Source organism: Tympanuchus pallidicinctus, unplaced genomic scaffold, assembly GCF_026119805.1.
Source record: "Tympanuchus pallidicinctus isolate F22 unplaced genomic scaffold, pur_lepc_1.0 scaffold3, whole genome shotgun sequence".
Lineage (NCBI taxonomy): Eukaryota > Metazoa > Chordata > Aves > Galliformes > Phasianidae > Tympanuchus > Tympanuchus pallidicinctus.
This window is the reverse complement of record NW_026294747.1, coordinates 38,002,143-38,021,269: the sequence shown is the minus strand read 5'-3', so window position 1 is coordinate 38,021,269 and position 19,127 is coordinate 38,002,143. Positions and strand designations below refer to the sequence as shown.

The window sequence follows — 19,127 nt, the reverse complement described above, 5'->3', positions numbered from 1 at the left end:
GGTAAGAATCTTTCCCCTGCACTCTCACTCCCCACTCCCATTCCTGTCCATACAAGATTGATAATGAAACCAATACCTTTCACCAGCGTAATTTTCATATTTAATGAGCGTGACTCAAAAACTATTACATTAATTAGTCAAATCCCACAAATCGTTAATGGTGCACGCGGTAATTAATATTGTATTCAATTAAAAGCTGACCTGTTTCAGGTGCCTTCCCCTGGTTTGGGGGGCTCTTTGAAGATAGCGTATGTTTCAGTGCCTGAGGCCAAGACTTTTATTTTGTTCCAGTGGTGGGCAAGGAGATATTCTTTTCTGTTTTGTTTTTGGTTGTTTTTTTTTTCCCACCATGAACATATGCTGGTTTCTCCCCCCGCCTCCATCTCCAAACGTGCTGCTATCACTATACAGACAACCTGCTTGCTGTGATTTATGGGCTAGTGCAGTGCGGGGCTCACAGACTGGAAAATTTCCAGTTTACACAAGAATTCCCTGAAAAATGAGCTTGGTTAATTTATTTCTTTCATTAACAAGTTCGAACTGTGAGATACTCTGAAACCCACTACCCTCCCCTTCACAAACCCTGAGAAGCTCGAAAGGCCCTTGTTCAGCTTCCAGAGGGCCCCAATTCACTCCTTTATTAGCTGCGGGCAAAAAGTGAATGAAACTTATTTCTGAAGTTTCTTTATACAATTTGTTTCTTTGTTTGTTTGTTACTTACGTGAAGGGGAAGGATGGAGACCCTAGATCCTAATGTTAGTATTTCTGGCCTGTTTTAGTGGTCTTGTTGCTTTATCCTGCTGAAGCCTGTGGTTTTGCTGCTCACTGGGTCTGCGAGAGCAGGATGCAGTCCTTGAACTAAGCCTTGTTTTAGATGCTCCCTCCTATTCAGCTGTGGTTCACTGGCTGCTTAAGATCCACAGAGCGTATCCAGTACTTTCCTGTTCTGTTTCCTCCTGTTCAGTGGAAGGTGATGAGTTGCACGTAGGTCTGGTCCTGATGCTCCTGTGCGCTGCTGATTTGGGCACCACTGGGTACAGTGACCTTGCTACTGGGAGTTGTTACCTCTCATCCAGAGCTATTAACAACTCAGTTTTGCATTTCCTTCCAACAGTTATGTGCTCCATAATGTGTCTGTTCCATGCTGCATGGGTTGGAATATGCTTCACAGACCTTGTTGTAACTCCCTCCTGTTTTCCTATGTTCTGCCATGCAAAGAAGCAATACTGAATATAGTCTGAAATCTTCTCACTAATGTTGAAAAAAGAGAAGTTATTATCACTCCTTTGTCTCACAACAATTGTCATTAGATGCTTGTTAAAACAGTAATCATGGTGAAATCATCCTGCGTGCTTCTGAACAGTATTGTATCTGCTGATACAATTGTATCTGCTGAATATTGTATCTGAAAATCAAAGGATTTTCCACCATAATGCTGACTCTCTAAACTACTCTCTGTGATTCTGTATCCATAATGTACTATTTTCCCTTACTGATAGATATGTATCCATACCAAATTTCTGCAGAACAGGAGGAAAAATATGCTCATGTCCTGAAAATATGCTAATGTTACAAAGAGTTTTTGAATAAGAAACACAAGAATTTTAACTGAGATTTTTTTTCCTAGGTCATTTTTTTTACAGAAATAAGAAAGGCTTTGAAGCCAAATAGCATAGATACTTTGTAAATACCTATTATTCACCTGTAAATCAATAGAATGTTCTGAGGAGGAGTTTTATTTGGTGACATTAAAAACTTTTATGGCAAATCCAGTAACAGTATCCACATATTGATGCCTATTTGTTAGTCCAGCTAAAATGTTCCTCTATTTATGTAGTATTTAACAAATTTATGATGTGTTTAAGTGGACCTCAAAAAAAAAACCAACCAAACAAACAAAAAAACCAAAACAATCTTTCCAATGAATGTTTGGCTCCTGTATAGTGACAGTGAGCCTCCTGATGGTGGGATTGCTTCTTGCAGTTGCCATGTGTGGTGCTCTCGCAAGCATTTTGAGGAATCTCTACACTACACTACTCTGCACTACAAGTTAAAACTAGTTAGTGTGGGTAATGCAGCCATGCAGTGCTTGTCTCTTGTTTTTTTGTTGTTGTTGTTCTGTTTTGTTTTCAGTAAAACAATTGTTTGTTTTCAGGAAAACAATTTGTTCAACAATTTTCAGGAACTGTTACTGTATTAAATATCTAGAAATTGCCAACTGAATAAAGTTATCCCTCTGCGTATTTTTCTATTGGAAGGGTAGGTATCAAGTTGCTAGAATGGAGATCACTGTGCAAATGAAGGAGTGACTAGAAGTGCTGATATTAAATCTTGTTTTAAGCTTCTGAGCCCCTACTCCTCTGTTTTCACTGGGAGTCTGAAAACTTTAATGAGACCTAGCAGGAGTCAGTGGGCTGGGCATGTTCTGCCCTCCTGGCTGCGCACTGCAGGTCACTGCTGTGGCTGGCACTGCATGGCAGTGAGCACCCTGTGCCTGGGTGAGTGCTGACAAACGTGATCTCCCACAGGAGCATGGTGAGCATCCCATGATTCTGAGGTTGCAAGGGTCAGGCAAAATTTACTTGCACATTATTCTTTCTTATTCCTGCCATTGCTCTTAACTATGCAAACTGAGAGTAGACTGTTCAAACAGACTAGGGAGAAACTGACTCTAGGTCTTTTGTAGAAAGCTGCTTGAACTCACTGATTGGTTTAAAACAGTATAGGCCATATTCTTGTGCAATTTTTTTTTTTTTTTTTTTTTTTTGCAAGTACCTTGACAAGCATATTGCTATGTACAAGCACAATCCTCTGAGAAGTTGTAGAAATAAATGCTGTGCATATTCAAGCAAGAGGGAAAGAAAGAGCATACCTGCTAACTACCTCTTTAATGTAACATAGGCAGTTCTTAGACAGCTAGTTGGGTTGCTAGTTGTGCCTTCTGTTCTTTTAAGAGCAGTTTGGAGTTCGCTGGCAAAACAAGTGAGCACTTCCCACATGTTTACATTATGTAATGCTATGATAATCTTAGTCATATAGACTGAAATGATTTGTGTTGACGAGGTAAGCAGATTTTGACTTGAACTGATGACTTACCTTGCTTTTTTCCATTACTGTCCTGAACCATGTGGTTAAGAAGACCAAGTGGATTTCCTGTTATTTTCAGGAGCTGGAGTTGTCCCCAGAGAAACTGGTGATGTTCACTAAGAAAAGTCAGAGCAGAGCGAAGTAGAGTGCAAACTGAGACTGAGTTCCTTTCTTTTCTCCAGGGACTAAAGTTAAGCGGGTTGCATGTGGAATCCTTTTGGTGCACAGCTATGCAGTCACTGAGTATCTGGCAGTTGTTTTTCTCCCATCATTAGGAAATTTATTGTGCTTAAGTGAAGGAAAGTCTGATTTGCTGGGGGAATATACATGAAAATGTGCAAACTTCTTAATAGGAAAACCAGAACAATTCTCTAACTCTTGGCTACTGCAGTTAAGTAGTCTCAATCTAAATTATTTAGGTGAACTCAAATTCTTTTGATTGTGTTATGTCGAGTATGCAAGACAAGGCAGCTAAACCATGAGAAGAAACCTTGGCATGATTATTACTTGATAAACTTTGGATGAAAGAAGAGAAAGGGTCCTTTACGTTTGAACTTCTTATCCTTTTAAGGTAGAAAGAAATAAAAGTATAAGTTGGGAAATGTATCTTATGCCTCTGATTCATAGGACAGTTCCACTCCTTTAGCATAATATGCAAATGACAACAAATTCAAGTGAAAGCAATTGACTATCTCCTGAGAGTACAAAAATACGTGATTCAGCTCTTCGGCCTGGAAAAATCATACTTCTAGGTCAGAAGTCATTAGAGTAGAACATCTCTCTCTATATATTTTTTCTTTCTCTTTAGTTTGTCAAAATACTGCCTGTTGAGAATGTGATTTTGCTGAGGAACTCATTTGGAGGCTAGATGAAAACAATCTGGATACATATACATTTTATTATTTAGAATCTTTATCAATTAGTAAACCACAAAAGAACGAGGTTGATATGTCTATAAAAAGGAGAAGGAATGACAAACATCACCCTGGGATATGGTACATGCTGCAGCAATTATCCATTTCACCTGTTCGCAAATACAATGCTGTTCTTAGCAGCTCTATCACAGGTTCCTTCCAGAGGCTCCAACCACATACAACTAATACACAGTTCTTAGTTTTCAGACCTCATCCTTTGGAAAGGCAGCTGCATTTTAAAAATGGTTCAGATTTGAATTTTTCAATTCTAGCTTTTTCCTTAACTCAATTTGCTTTGATGTTCCTTTTCATATGAATTTTTCTTTTAAATAGATCCTATATCTTGTTCTTACATCTGTTGAATTCTAGCCAGCATGATACTGCTAATTTGTGCCCTTCTCAGACAAGTCTTTCAGAAACCTGTGTTTCCTCACTGCTTCTAGGGAAGATGGCTTCTTCCCTGGCATGATAATATCATGCTGAGTCCATTGTTGATCTTCTGGGGGAATTTCTTTGGCATAATCAGTGCTATAAACCTGCCTCTGATGAGTCTATACTGACAGACACAAATACAGATATGGCTGCTGAAATCTGGTCCTTCACAACTACAAGGAGACTAACTGAGATCATAATGTTCCTGTTACTAGTTAACTATTTCCATCAGAGCAACACTACACTTGAAGAACTTAAGGCAACAGGTTGCTAGTACTATCTTTCTGTGCCGGCTCCAGCCATTTGTTCCCTGGCTTCTTATAAAGCACAGTTCATTTTATCTGAGTCTTCTTCATTGTTTCTGTGTGTTATAGCCCTTTGCCTGTTGTCCACTAAATCTTCTAGCCTTGAGCCCAGAGATCTTTCATTCACATTTATTTTTCTTTCCAAATGCTAAATGAGTATCTCCTTGGCTAATGTCCAATTTGTAGCTACCCAGAAGCCTCTTGATTTGAGAGGCAATAGAGTACTTGCTTTATTTCATTTCTAGTGTATCTTACTTCTAATCTTGTGTACAGGGACATTGTCTTGACTTTAAATCATGTTGCCAGCAGTCCAAGTTCTGGCCTGATGGAAGATGCCTGAATTCACTCTACCTGTGAACGTTCATGTACACCATCATAACATTTACATCTAAAGTTACCTTTCCATTTTTCTTCCAGTTGAAGCTCCTTTCCTATCATTCTGTTGCACTTCTATCATACCCTGGAGCAGCTTCTGTTATTTCATTATGTACTTCTCTGGGACAGAAGCAGAATTCCTCTTCTGCTTGGTATTGAAGTCACCTGTTTGGGACTAAGCCACAGTTGTCGAGAAGAGACCAGTAGCTGTGGTCCAAAGCACATGTGATTCTGTCTGTTCAAACAAACATTTTTCTTGTTTACAAAGAAGGTCCATAAAGCTTTTTCTTAAATACAGCCAGGACAAATGAAAAATAGGATTTTCTGTCCTGATAAGACAGCTAATGTCAAACCAGATCAAATCTCTCATCTTCCTCCTGAAGCTCTCTCAATCTGCTTCATGATTATTTTCAGCTTCTGCTGCATGTTTCCACCAATTCATGCTGTTACTGTTGTGTTTCATTTCTCTAGGAGACCAAAGCAAGAAACTCAGATTTGAAAGATTTTTTGTTACCCATTGTCTTGGATGGAACATCTAGAGGTAGCAAATGCGGCAGCGTCTAGGACTAGACTTGTAAACAGATGTTTCAGCAGCCTCAAGCACAGTGTGATGTTTAACTATCTTTAACTATCTAAGAACTGTTTTGATACCACAAAGATGACAATTTTCGTGTGACCCCCATTTAATCAATAACAATTGCATTAAAGAGCCAAACACTTCGCTTTCTGAATGTGAATATCTTTCAGAAAGCAGAAAACACCTGTTCTTTTCCATTCACATGGAATTATTATTCATGCATAAGGCAGGCAGTTGTGAACTCTGAGTATGTGTCTCTGTGTATATGCGTGTGTGTGTCTCCATTCGTAGTACAGGAAGAAAATCCAACAATATTTCACCCAAATGAGAAATGTTATTCTGCAGATTAAAGCCATGCAGGGCCTGGTTTTGTCTTTATTTATGCCTTTCTATTTCCTTCTCTGCTGACATGGGTGCACATGCCGGGAAGCACTGAAGGACATAATTGGCGTTGTGAAAAATTATTGGGAAGCCAGAACGTTCCCTTGCAGTGATCCCCCCCTTCTCTTTCCCATCTGTCACCATCTAATGTGACAAAGTTTTTATCGGGCATTGAGGCAGAGGAGATTAAAAGTAAATACTGCAATCAGGAAGCAGCTGGGGGGAAAATGTAACACATTTCACACTAAGCTGAACAGCTCATCAACTTAGCCTTGTATATCTACGGCGGATGAGAGGGAGGGAGGGAGGGCTGCAGGGGGATGGTGTAGCGCAACATGCTCCTCCGCACTGGGAGGCTGAAGAGGATCATGTGTTTTCTTATACAAATAGGATTCATGCTTCTGACACTTGCTTTGGGAAAAAAAAAGAAACAAAAAAACAAAAAACCAATCAGGAGCACAGTAGTTTTCCACTTGGTCTTGTAACAAACTCATGTAAAATACTGTTTCCTCATGCCCTGATTTACATTTTTTAGTTCTCCCTTTATGCTTTAGTGTTTGTCCTACGTAGTGCCATACCTGCATGTAGCTCTGGATCCTGTTGCACAATCTTTGGGAAACGTTTGTTGGCTAAATGGAAGCCATTGTGTACAGACAGATACAATGATGGCTTGTGAAGCTGAATACTGCAATCTTTGGATCACACTGTGCTAACCATTGTTATATTTTATGTAAACTGATCTGCTTGGAAAGACCGGAAAACTTGAAAATTTTATTTTATTCAAGCCATGTTGCTTTATTTTATTTTTGTGCATAAAAGTTAAGGTATTTGAGCACTACCTGTTACTACTCTTCCAAAGCTTTTAAAAGTCAGTGCTTTCATTTGCAAAATATTGGCTGTATCTTCTTATCTTTTGACAACAGTCATATGATGTGAGCTCAGTGCTGGTGATCAAAGTGTAGGCTGATGCTTGTGGGTAGCTGTCAGAATACTCTCTTTATCCTTGGGATAGATAAAGCTATGCAAGTTGATGTAGGCTTCCTTGGTATCCCTGCCTTTCTGAATGTGACTTCTACAGAAGGAATGGATTCTCCTAGACTGGGAAGGATCTCAGTCTCTAGCATTTGTTTGATCCTTGACTCTTCTGCTGAGTGCCAGTAAAAGTTCAATATATGTTAGTTATGCTGGCATTTCAATGTGAAATAAGAGGCTATTTTGCCAGGAAATGGACTCTGACCCTGTTGCCTTAACTATGTAATTTGATAGGATTTCCTTCATTTAGAATTACTTCATGGCTTTCTTATCACTTGTTCCTCAATGTTGATGAGGTGTCCTGTGGTTGTTAGCAAGTTGTCAAAGAATAAAAAATTAAAAAATCTTTTCAACTACTTGCTGAATAATAAGATCAGACGATGTCTCTTTGCATGAAATTAACTTATTTTTCTGCTCCTGTTTTCAAGGGTGCCCTCAGTCAGCCTATGTAGTTTGCCTCATGTTGCTCATTGGTACCCTACTCTGGTTGTGTCACTCTGGGGTCATCCAGTTAGAAGAGCTTAGTCAGATTGTATAATCCATGGCTAAGATTGTGTTCTGTCTTAAGGCAGTAACTATAGAATGATTCTTTGGCTTCTCTAAAGCTTCCAAATAGCAGATTGTAAGAATTTCTTGCTATTCTATCAGTACACCTGTTTGTTTTCTGTATTTCCTTATAGAAAGTTGGCTTTGATCTCATCATGCTTTGTTGATTACTAAATTCACCAAACAGGACAATTGTGGAAGTCCGTGCTTTCTAAACATTTGATTGGTAGAGAGAGCGGAATCTTTAACTTCTGGTGTTAACTCAAATAAATAAATCCTGCCATTGGACTGCCAGCAATGCATGTTTTGACTGTATTGAAGTATTGATGCTTTTGGCTAAGGAACTGTTTCCATTGTATGGAAGTAGTGAGATAAGGATTTAAAATATGATGAGGAGTCATTACTATACTTTTCCTGATATCCCTGCATTATCAAAAATAGGCACATTAATGAGATTCGTTTTTCAGTAGCTCATATGAGCTACTTTTTAGTGTTTGACAGCTAAATTCTGATGATGTTCTCTGCAAAAAGCGAGTACCTGCCCTCATTACGGTGATACTTATTTGCTGTCCTGCTGATAAAGTTCCATGCTTTACCTCAGGTCTGTGGGCCTTGATCTGGTCCTCTGTGTTACTGTTTCTCCAAACGTGAAGGCCATTGTTATCTTACAGGCTAGAACTAGAAGTGTCACCCTTATTCTCACTGCAGTCCTAGTTACATCGAAACCAGAAGGAGGACCGTGAGCCATGATGTCATGCAGAACATAAGACACGAGAGGAATTAAGTGAGGAAGGAGGGTGGGTAAATGCCTAGATGGACAGAGGAGTGTGCAGGAGAGGACTGATTGGGCTGGGACTTGAAAACCTTCGGAGATTAAGATTCCACAGTTTCTCTGGATAACACGTTCCATTGTTGAGTTATGGTGAAAATGTTTTTCCATGTATTCAGTTAGAACTTTCCTTCTTGCAGGAGGTGGCCATGGTATGTCATCCTTCTCACTCAAACTGAACAGAGAAGTCAAGTGGGTAATGTTTTTCAAAACATCAGTATAGAGCATCATGCTATGGTTAAATATCTGGTTGTTATTATTACCATTCTTTTAAGTCTAGTTGAAGCCCATGCAGCCTATCTTGGTGGCTTCTAGTACTTAACTTATTGCAGCTTTCTCCTTAATAGTGTGTGGGGTTGTTGTTTGATTCTTTGTTTGTTTGTTTGTTTTTCAAACAAGAAGGAACTGCCTTTTAAACAGCTACTGCCTCAGGGTGCAATCACATGCAGGTAGGCACAGACCTTGGAGATGTCCTCTGCAAGGAATGTTTTGCTGCAGGAAGCCCTGCTAGTAGCACAGAAAGTTGTGCTTTCAAAGGACGAGGCAGATGGTTTGCTGCTAAATATTCTGCTTTTTGGGTAAGACATAAAACTGAGGTTCTGAACGCTTGCATATTTTCGTAAGTGCTTCCTGACTCTCTCCTAGGTGTATTATAAAGAGTGCTTGTGCTTTGTTTGGGCAATACCAAGTACCATGATGAAGTGCAAGTAACTCAATGGGATTTATACGAGCTTATGAAGCGGAGAATAAACCCCATAGTTTGCACAGTAAATCAATTTGTAAAGCGCTTTGGGATCTTTCTGGATGAAAGGCGCTATATAAATGTAAGCCATGACCATTCATCATTATTGAATATGAAATAGAGATATACACTCTATCAAGCTAGCAGCAATAGGCTTGGGCTCATGATTGCTCACAGGGCCCAATCAATCATCAGATCACGACATAATGCAGCTAGAATAAAAAAAAAAAAAAAAGGAAAACTTACAGCAAATCATTCCAAGCAATGCAATTAATGGGCATCCAGTATAAATAGTGATCTCAGTCAGGGAGCCTGGGCTTTTCCTGAGCAGTAGAGTTGATTCCAGAGCCATACAGTGTGAAAGAGAGAATTACCAATCCAGTATTAGCAGGGGAAAGTTTCTCACTAGCAGTATGCTGTACAGACATTCACTGGAGTTAGACTAAAAAGACTTTCTGACTATGGTTTTCAGAATTGCTTTCCCTTCCCCCTCCCTCCTCTTCCATTTGGGAAGTGACATAGAAAAATGTTGGGTTTTTTTGTAGAAAATGTTAGACTCTGTTCTACATCAGGTCACAGAGATGCTGTACATTTTTACTAAGCTGTAGCCCAGGCATTTAGCCTTGGTTGTTATCTGTAGCATCTATGGTTTCTGCAATACAGTGTGCACCAAAAACAATGTTCATAGGAAGTGAGGATTGGGACCAGGCTGCCTTGCATGCCAGTGTATAATCTAATTTATGTTGCTTATCCTTGGAGAGACTGACTGCCATAATGTGCTTATTTTATGCCAATTAGGATGAATGAAATGTAGGCTACTGTAGTACTTGGCTTGAAGAGCCATGCAAATTGAGAGCTTTCTGCACTCAGACAAGAGCTCCTTCTGTCCATATGATTGCCTAATGAGATAGGGCAATACCTGGTCTGAACTTCCTCTCCTTCCTCCTTCAACTGTGCTGATGTGACTGTCTCTCAAATGCTGTAGTGCTACATGATATGATATTCTACTCTCATTTTCTGTTTTTATCACAGCAAGATTGAAAATTAATAAAATTTAAAGGAGGGGAGTAAACACTGGAATAAGAAAGCAGGGAAGTGGATCAACAATCTCATTACATAAGACCTGTTTTATCATAGGTCAGTTTAGGAAAAATAGGTAACCCCCTTCTACTCTTCTGTGTGATGACCATGTGACAGTCTGCACATTACACACAGTCTATAATGCCTGTGTTGTTGCCTGCAGTTATCTTAATCCCCAGCGCAGAGACATAGCTTGGCGTGTTATGATGATATGACACAGTAGGATGAGAGATAACTGTCTCAACTTGTGCCATGGGTGGTTCAGGTTGAGTATTAGGAAAAATTTCTTCTCCAAGAGTGGTCAGGTATTGAACCAGGCTGCCTAGGGAAGTGGTGGAGTCACTGTTCCTAGAGGTGTTCAAGAAACGTGTAGGTGTGCCACGGAAAGACATGGTTTAGTGGCCATAGTGATGGTGAGTTGACAGTTGAAGTAGATGATCCTAGAGGTCTGTTCCATCCTTAATTATTCTCTTATTCCATGTTCTGGAATCACTAGGTAGAGCAGGTCCAGTCTCAGGTACCTTTCTGTGCCAGAGGTGCTGCTATAGCAATTCAATTGAGAGATGGAGGATTCTGAGTGATGAACCCACAGTTCTTACAGAACCTTTGCACAAGACCTGCTGGCAGTTATCAGTGCAGCTGTTTTAACTCGTACTTTGCTGTAGCTTTATAATGATGTGTGTACAAATAGCAACTGGAACTCTGCTACTGCTTGGCCTTGTTGTCAAAGTGGGATAAAGAAATCAATGATATGAAAGATCAGAGATATGAAAGATCAGAGAAGTTACTGAAATTAGCTGCAGTCTTGCTCTATAGAGTGTGTTGCTTGGAAAGGAGCTTGGGTTGTAAAGAAATTGCCATGGTAGCAAGAAGTAATGAGAAAGTGGATCTCTAGCTCATTTGCTCTCAGGGATTCATATCCCAAGCACTTGGAAATGGGAAGGTTGTTTCTGTTTCTTCCATTTTACTCCATTTGGGTGCAGATCTTGGTCTCCCCACTTCTGGAGGTTAATAGAGTGCAGGCTGACAGAAAACTCTTGCAAACACTGAATTGTGTCATGATCATTGAATGAGCCGCATATACTGAGCAAGTCATTCACATTTCCCGTCAAAGTTAATTAATTAGAAATTACTCAGTGTAGTTCATATCTCAGTACCTCTCTGAGAACCCATAATGCATGCAACTTCTGATGCTAGAGACTATAAATATAGTAAAAGTATGTTTTCTCTGATTTTTTCCTAGATTTTCTTCAGAGTGAGTATTTCTTGCAAGGCATGATTTCAGCCACAGCTTGATCTTTTGTATTTGAAAGAGGTTCACTTTATAATAACCCTTCGTCATAGAATCAAAGAATCATTTAAGTTGGAAGGGATATTTAAAGGTCATGTAGACCAACTGCCCTGCAAAGAGCAGGGATGTCTGTAGCTAGAGCCTCATCCAGCCTGACCTGACACTTATATCAGACAGTGTATTTTCAAGCTCTTTTCTAGGTTGCCATACCACAAACCTTTAGCATGTACCTCAAATCCATGCACATGCACATCTACATAGATCTGTGAACTATTATTTCCGACTTAGAAGTTCTTGCCTTTGCAACATAACATTGCAACTGTATTGTTTCTTCTAGCAGCAATCGATATCCTTTCAGTCAGGCTTTTAATAGCTTCTTGATTCATTAATTAGTTAATGTAGCTAATTTTGTAGCTTCTTGATTAATTGGTTAATCAAGTAATGTTTTTTTGCAGTACTAATACATGTAAAGTGTGGTCTAAGTACTAAGCAATAGTATATTATTGTTTTTGTTTTAATGCTGTCCCAATTCACCAGATCCCATCAAACAGTTTATTCAGGCTGAATACGTTAGCATTAGACCTGCTGTGGAGTTCTTCTGGCTTGCATGAATGGATGTTATTTATATATAAGTTAAGGACAAACAAAATGGATACCTAGACTAGGTTGCCAAGTGAATTTCTATGGTTGGTAGATTTTTCTTCAGCTCAGAATATACTTGGAAAGCTGTACGCTGGTGGCAGTGCAGCATCACTGTCTGACTGGCTATTAAATATCGCAGCAGTAATATAGATTAGTGGACAGAGTTTCTACCAACTTCATATTTTCCCACTCAGTACAGCTCTGATGATATCACTGAGTTTGTATTACAAAATTTTGTGAATGTGTTCACATTCTTCACAAAATCGCATCTCACTAGAAGTCACAGGGAAGGAAGGTGGCAAAGATACTTGCTAACTCTGAAATCAAGGAAAAGAAGATTCTTAGGCCAGGCAGATTACTAGAAGCTGGAATAGACAGTCTAGTCTATTTATAGGTTAATAATTAAAAAGGGAAGAATTACTGTAGCAGTGGATTCCATAGTATTAAAAGAATGTGAACTAACACCCAGGACAAAGGCAGGAAGTAAGAGATGACCAAACTGTGCTGTGTTTTATAGTACAACCCAGAAAGGTGTTTCGGGTCACTATGATTAGATCTCTGGATGCATTAGGCCAGCGCCCCAAGGACACCCACTCTTTCTGCTCTCTTTCTAAACCTCTTTTAGTAAGTACTCTAGGCCATTGCCAGAGATAATATTCTAACGTTGATTGTAGCCTTGCCTGACATAGCTATAGCATTGGTCAAAATGGATCTTGTTTTAGGAGGCTATAGTGCTTCCAGTAGAGGAGAGAATGTGGCATACTTTCGGAGTGAGAACAGTTGTTCTGCGTTTCTCTGGGATAAAGTTTATTTTCTTCACACTAGCTGATATGGCTTTAGGGTGAAAATAGTGTTGATAACATACCTGTGTTTTAGTTGTTGCAGAGCAGTGCAGTCTTTTCTGCTCCTTGCACTGCCCTGCCAGGAAGGAGATTGGGATCGCATAAGCTGGGAGGGAACATGGCCAGGACAGCTGACCTAAACTGGCCAAAGAATAGCATTCCATACCATATGGCATCACACTGAGCAACAAAACTAAGGTTGACTGGCTGGGCATTGGTTGGCTGATGGTGAGCAATTGCATTGTGTGTCTTATTATTATTATCATCATAATCATCTTTCTAATTAAACTGCCCTTTCCTCAATGGACAAGTTCTTACCCTTTTACTGTTTTCAGTTCTTTCCCCACTCCACCTTAGGGGGTAGTAAGCAAAAAGCTTTGTGGTGCTGAGCTGCCTGCTGAGTAGTTTAAAATAAAATTAAGTGGAACAGGTATTTTATTTAAAGCCTAACAGCTGTAAAATCTGATCAAAACCACTGACGGGAAATGTACTGTGAGTTAAAAAGTAAATAGTGCCAGAAATCAAATGAGTCAGTATAAAATCTGATGACGCTGGGGAGGAGTATATAAACCAGTAGAATGGTTAGATTCAGGACAAAGATTTTACATTTGTTCCTGGGGCAGTGCTAGCAGATGTTCAGGGCATGCTGGTGGAGGAGCTTAGCTTGGTGAAACCATAATGGGTTCCTTAATCGGTTTTCTCCTCAGTGCTCCCTTTTGTAGTCTGCTCTCCTGAGACCTGTACTGTTTTCTGCTGTGGCACGTTGTATTTCTGTAACAATAAAGTTATTGGTCATAACTCAAGACCTTTTCCGTTTATGGCATAACTTTCCCAACAACAATAACAGAGATGGCTTAATGCCCACTTAGGCATATTCCTTGCACACGCCCTGAATGATGCCTGAAACAAAGTTGCACACAATTGCACTAATAGACTGTGTGGATTTCTCCAGGATCCCGTCCACCCCTGGACTTTCAGAACTTAATTCCATGACACCCTCTTGTCCTTTTCCAGAAGACTGTAAGGAGTGTTGGTGGGGACTATTCTTGGTGTACTAGGAACTTTCAGTTTGGTTGTGTGCAGGAGAAGCAGATATACCCCCCATCCCTTGCCTTCTGCTGTGTCCTGCTGAGATTTTTTTTCTTTTGCCAGTATGTCCAATGGAAAATCATAATTATAGACAGGAAAATCACAATTATAGACATGAACACCAGGACTACATGAATATCTCAGAACATTCTACTTTAACCCATCTTCCCTGGACTCTTCATGGTTGTGAATGATTTTGAATTTGTTTTTGTTTCCCTTATCAAATTCATCTGACTTCTTTTAAAAGATTTTTTTTTCCTGTCATGTCACATTTGGGCAGAATTAGGGTTTATACATACAGTAACATTTAGCACAGTTGAACAAATTACTCTGTGTCTACTGAGCTGTGCTAACAGAGTTGTATGCACAACTAGCCTGCAGGAGGCATGGGGTAATTCCATTTAATGCTATCTTCTCCTAGGTTAAGTCAAATGACCTTGCATTTATCACATGCCAGGAGCATGCATGTGTTCAATTACCAAGCTAAGATTATATGCCATGACTTCTTAAGCCTCAGTAACTTAATCCTCTATCTGAGCCCTTAAGGCTGTTTGTAGACCTTGAATAGGTGTCTTCTCTAGGTATATTTATTAAGCCAGACTGCAATGATAATCAGAGCAGCATATCGTGCTCTCTGGAAAGCTGTGAAGAACTTGCAGCTCTCATTCCCTTGCTAGAAAACTGCTTTGGAAACCTGAGACTGTGTTTTCCCATTTATTGGAAAAGGGGAAACATAACCCCCGTTTTCAAGAAGGGAAAGAAAGAAGATCCAGGGAACTACAGGCTAGTCAGTCTCACCTCTGTGCTTGGCACAATCATGGAGCAGATCCTCCCGAAGGCCCTACCAAAGCACACAGAAAATATAGATGAGGTGATTGGTGGTAACCAATGTGGCTTCACCAAGGGTGAGTCGTGCCTGATAAAATTGGTGGCCTTTTATGATGGATTTACTGTGTTAGTGGAAAAAGGAAGAGCAACTGATGTCATCTACCTGGACTTGTGCAGAGTGTTTGACACTGTTTTGCATGACATCCTGGTCACTAAACTGGAGAAGAATGGATTTGATGGATGGATCACTTTCTGAAAAAGGAATTGGCTAAATGGTCATTCAGGGAGTTACGATCAGTAGCTCAGTGTCCTAGAGGAGACCAATGACAAGTGGCACTCCTAAGGGATCAGTGCTGGGTCTGGTATTATTTAACATCTTTGTAGGCCATGTGAACAGTGGAATTGAGTGCAACCTCAGCAAGTTTGCAGATGATATCAAGCTAAGTGGTGCTGTTGACACGCTGGAGGGAAGAGAGGACATCCAGGGGGACCTGAACAGACTTGAGAGGTGGGCCTATGCCAACCTCATGAAGTTCAACAAGGCCAAGTGCAAAGTCCTGCTCCTGGATCAGGGCAATCCCAAGCATGGATACATGTTGGGCAGGGAATGGCTTGAGAGCAGCCTTGAGGAGAAAGATTTGAAGGTATTGATGGATGGAAGACTCAATATGAGCCAGCAATGTGTGCTTACGGCCCAGAAGGCAACCGTATCCTGGATTGCATTGCGAGAAGTGTTACCAGCAAGTCAAGGGAGGTGATTCTGCCCCTTTACTCTTGTGAGACTCCACCTGGATGGAGTCTCCACACATTGTGTCCAGTTCTGGGGACCCCAACACAAGAAGGACATGGAGATGTTGGAGCAGGTCTAGAGGAGGGCCACAAAGATTATCAGAGGTCAGGAGTACCTCCAGTCTCCTATGAGGACAGAATGAGAGAGGCTCTTCAGCCTGGAGAAGGGAAGGCTCCTGGGGGACCTTATAGTGGCCTTCCAGTAACTGAAGGGGCTACAGAAAAGCTGGGGAGGGACTTTTTAAGGGTACAGGACAAGGGAAAATGGTTTTAAACTGGAAGAGGGTAGATTTAGACTAGGTATTAGGAAGAAATTCTTTGCTGTGAGGGTGGTGAGACACTGGAATGGGTTGCTCAGCAAGGTTGACAGAGCACAGAGGGTTGTTGTTGGTGGTGCAGAGTCCGGTTGGAGACCTGTAAGCAGCGGTGTTCCTCAGGGGTCTGTGCTGGGTCCGGTCTTGTTCAACATCTTCATCAATGACCTTGATGAGGGGATAATGGCCACCCTCAGCAAGTTTGCTGATGATACGAAGTTGGGAGGATTGGCTGACACGCCTGAAGGCTGTGCTGCCATTCAGCAAGACCTGGATAGGCTGGAGAGCTGGGCAGAAAAAAACCGGATGAGGTTTAACAAAAGCAAGTGTAGAGTCTTGCATCTGGGGAGGAATAATTCCATGCACCAGTACAGGTTGGGGGATGAGCTGCTGGAGGAGAGCTCTGCGGAAAGGGACCTGGGTGTCCTGGTGGATGACAGGTTGGCCATGAGCCAGCAGTGTGCCCTTGTGGCCAAAAAGGCCAATGGCTTACTGGGGTGCATTAAAAAGAGCGTGTCCAGCAGGTCGAAGGAGGTGATCCTCCCCCTCTACTCTGCCCTGGTAAGACCTCATCTGGAGTACTGCGTCCACTTCTGGGCTCCCCAGTACAAAAAAGATGGGGATCTCTTGGAAAGAGTCCAGCGGAGGGCCACGAAGATGGTGAAGGGCCTGGAGCATCTCTCCTATGAGGAAAGGCTGAGTGAACTGGGTCTGTTCAGCCTTGAGAAAAGGAGACTGAGAGGGGACCTGATCCAGGTCTATAAATATCTAAGGTGTGGGGGGCAGAGTGGCAAGGCCAGACTGTTTTCGGCAGTGTGTGGAGACAGGACAAGGGGAAACGGCTGGAAACTGCAGCATAGGAAGTTCCACACAAATGTGCACAAGAACTTCTTTACAGTGAGGGTGACGGAGCACTGGAACAGGCTGCCCAGGGAGGTGGTGGAGTCTCCTTCTCTGGAGATGTTCAAGACCTGCCTGGATGCCTACCTGTGCGACCTGCTGTAGGGAACCTGCTTTGGCAGGGGGGTTGGACTCGATGATCTCTGGAGGTCCCTTCCAGCCCCTACAATTCTGTGATTCTGTGATTCTGTTGTGAATGCCCCCTCCCTGGAAGCATTCAAGGCCAGTCTGGATGGGACTTTGAGCAACCAGGTCTAGAAGAAGATGTCCCTGCCTATAGCAGGTGGGTCAGGACTACATGATCTTAAATGTCCCTTCCAACCCAAACCGTTCTATGATTCTGTGTGAGAAGAGGCATCGCCCAAAAGAGGATGTAATTCCCTTTTAAGAGCATGAACTGTCTCCTTATGCATAACCTTCTGAGTAGCCTCTGCTAGTGCAACAGTCTCAATTTCAGGGTGAACAGAGCTTTTGACTTAGGTCTGTCTGATTGCTGTAATAATCACACAGGTCACTTTTAAACAGTTTACTTGCAAATGCATCCTGCTTTCCTTAGATACTTAAAATGTCACAGATTTTTAATTACCAGGAAAATTTTAAAATAGAGTTGTGTGTGGAGTTTTTTTTTTTTTTCCAAGGCTATAAAGCCTCCTACTGAAACTACGTTTTTGAAGGATTCATTCAGTCATTCAAAATAATGATTATTTGTTTTTTCACTGATGCTGAACTTTGAAACTGTATTTAACACAAAGGTGATAATCACAACGTTGGATTTTAACAAAACACTCAGAGAAGGAGGTGTATACTGAGTTTGCATCAATTTGACTAACTTCTAAGCTAATTGTTTGTATGTATGTATACAAGATATCAGATATTATAAGGTGAATTGTTGATCTAGTCCAAAAGAGTAGACAAACATCAAAGAGTACTAAGTTTTCTTACATTCCAACTGACCGCTAAGTAATCATCAGTGGTAGTGCAGAATTGCTTGATCGTTGCTTTCAGGTGCTCACTGAGACCAGAGAACTGTGAGGATGTAGTCCATCCAGGTAGGACATGAAACAAGTCCTTTCAGATAACTGTTTACCAGCAGGTGGCACAGTTAAAGGAGGTGCTGTGTTTAATGTCTTTCTTGCTAATCCTATGGAAGCTAGGAATGAAAGGAAGAACAAACAAAAAAGAGACTAGGACTGTAAATAGGCTTCATGCCTGAGCTATACAGATTCCTGGCTGAACCACACTGTAAATGATAAAATAACTTATTCTCATGTTAACACCTCTACAACTTGCTAAGCAGAACCTGTAAGAATCTCTGATCTTGCTAGCTGCTTCTTTTTAGTGCTTCTGTAGTGCTACACACAACTGCAACTGTAATCATCCTCATTAAGGAAATATCTGTATGGAGACTGCAGATCCCACCATGTAATGGGGAGGTCCTGTCAAATAGAGGTCCCTTGACTAGAGGGATTTGTTGTCTCTGGGAATAGGACCACTGTATGGAAGAGGAAGATGTCAGAGTTTACTCCACTTGTGTGAATTAAGAGCATATTTTGAGCTCCCAGCAAATCACTCTCAAGCAAAGTTTGGGTGACCTCAGTCTGTATCGTGGAAATCTCTTCCATCTCCTGCTTAATACTTGAGATGGCTCTGGCTTATCTAGTTCCCTTTGTGGAGACAGAAGAACCTGTGCAGTGTGTGTGCATGTATGTGTGTGTCTGGCTGCCTATCATTACAGCACTAATGGAAATACTGCACGGATCACAACTCTCAATTAGCTCCTTGGGAGATTGCTGTGACAGCCCGTTACTGAACAGCAAGGCCTGAAGGAATGAATTAATTTGTAGTACACTGCAGTTAGAGTCACAGTGTTAGCAATGGAATGAGACAGCAATAGACCTTTATTAGGCTTAGGCTGTGTGATGCAAGAGATTGCTACCTGGGGGACATTTTTCTTTTTTCTCTACCAGAACCCCCCAGGGTTAGGAAGAATCTTGGACCATGAGTGAATGAGTTTAGAGCTCTTAGTTTGGTTGATGGAGTCTCTGTCTGCCTGAGGCTATTTGGCAAACAGTGGTGGGATTTCATTCAACACAGACAAGAGCATGCTGCTATCCTGGCTTGGAGCCAGGCCA

General features: G+C 41.2%; 1 protein-coding gene across 4 annotated transcripts in view; it reads left to right on the top strand.

The window, feature by feature from the left end:
- ANGEL1 (angel homolog 1) overlaps window positions 1-19,127 on the top strand; it is a 187,625-nt gene that overhangs the window by 87,148 nt on the left and 81,350 nt on the right. Inside the window, exon 11 of one of the 4 annotated variants that reach the window (XR_008209615.1) lies at window positions 8,619-8,670. The exons of 2 other annotated variants lie outside the window; for them this stretch is intronic. The gene's annotated coding sequence lies outside the window, so the exon portion shown is untranslated. Of the gene's footprint in view, window positions 1-8,618; window positions 8,671-18,000; window positions 18,019-19,127 lie in introns of those variants that run through there. One more of the 4 variants, XR_008209616.1, reaches the window with a different exon arrangement.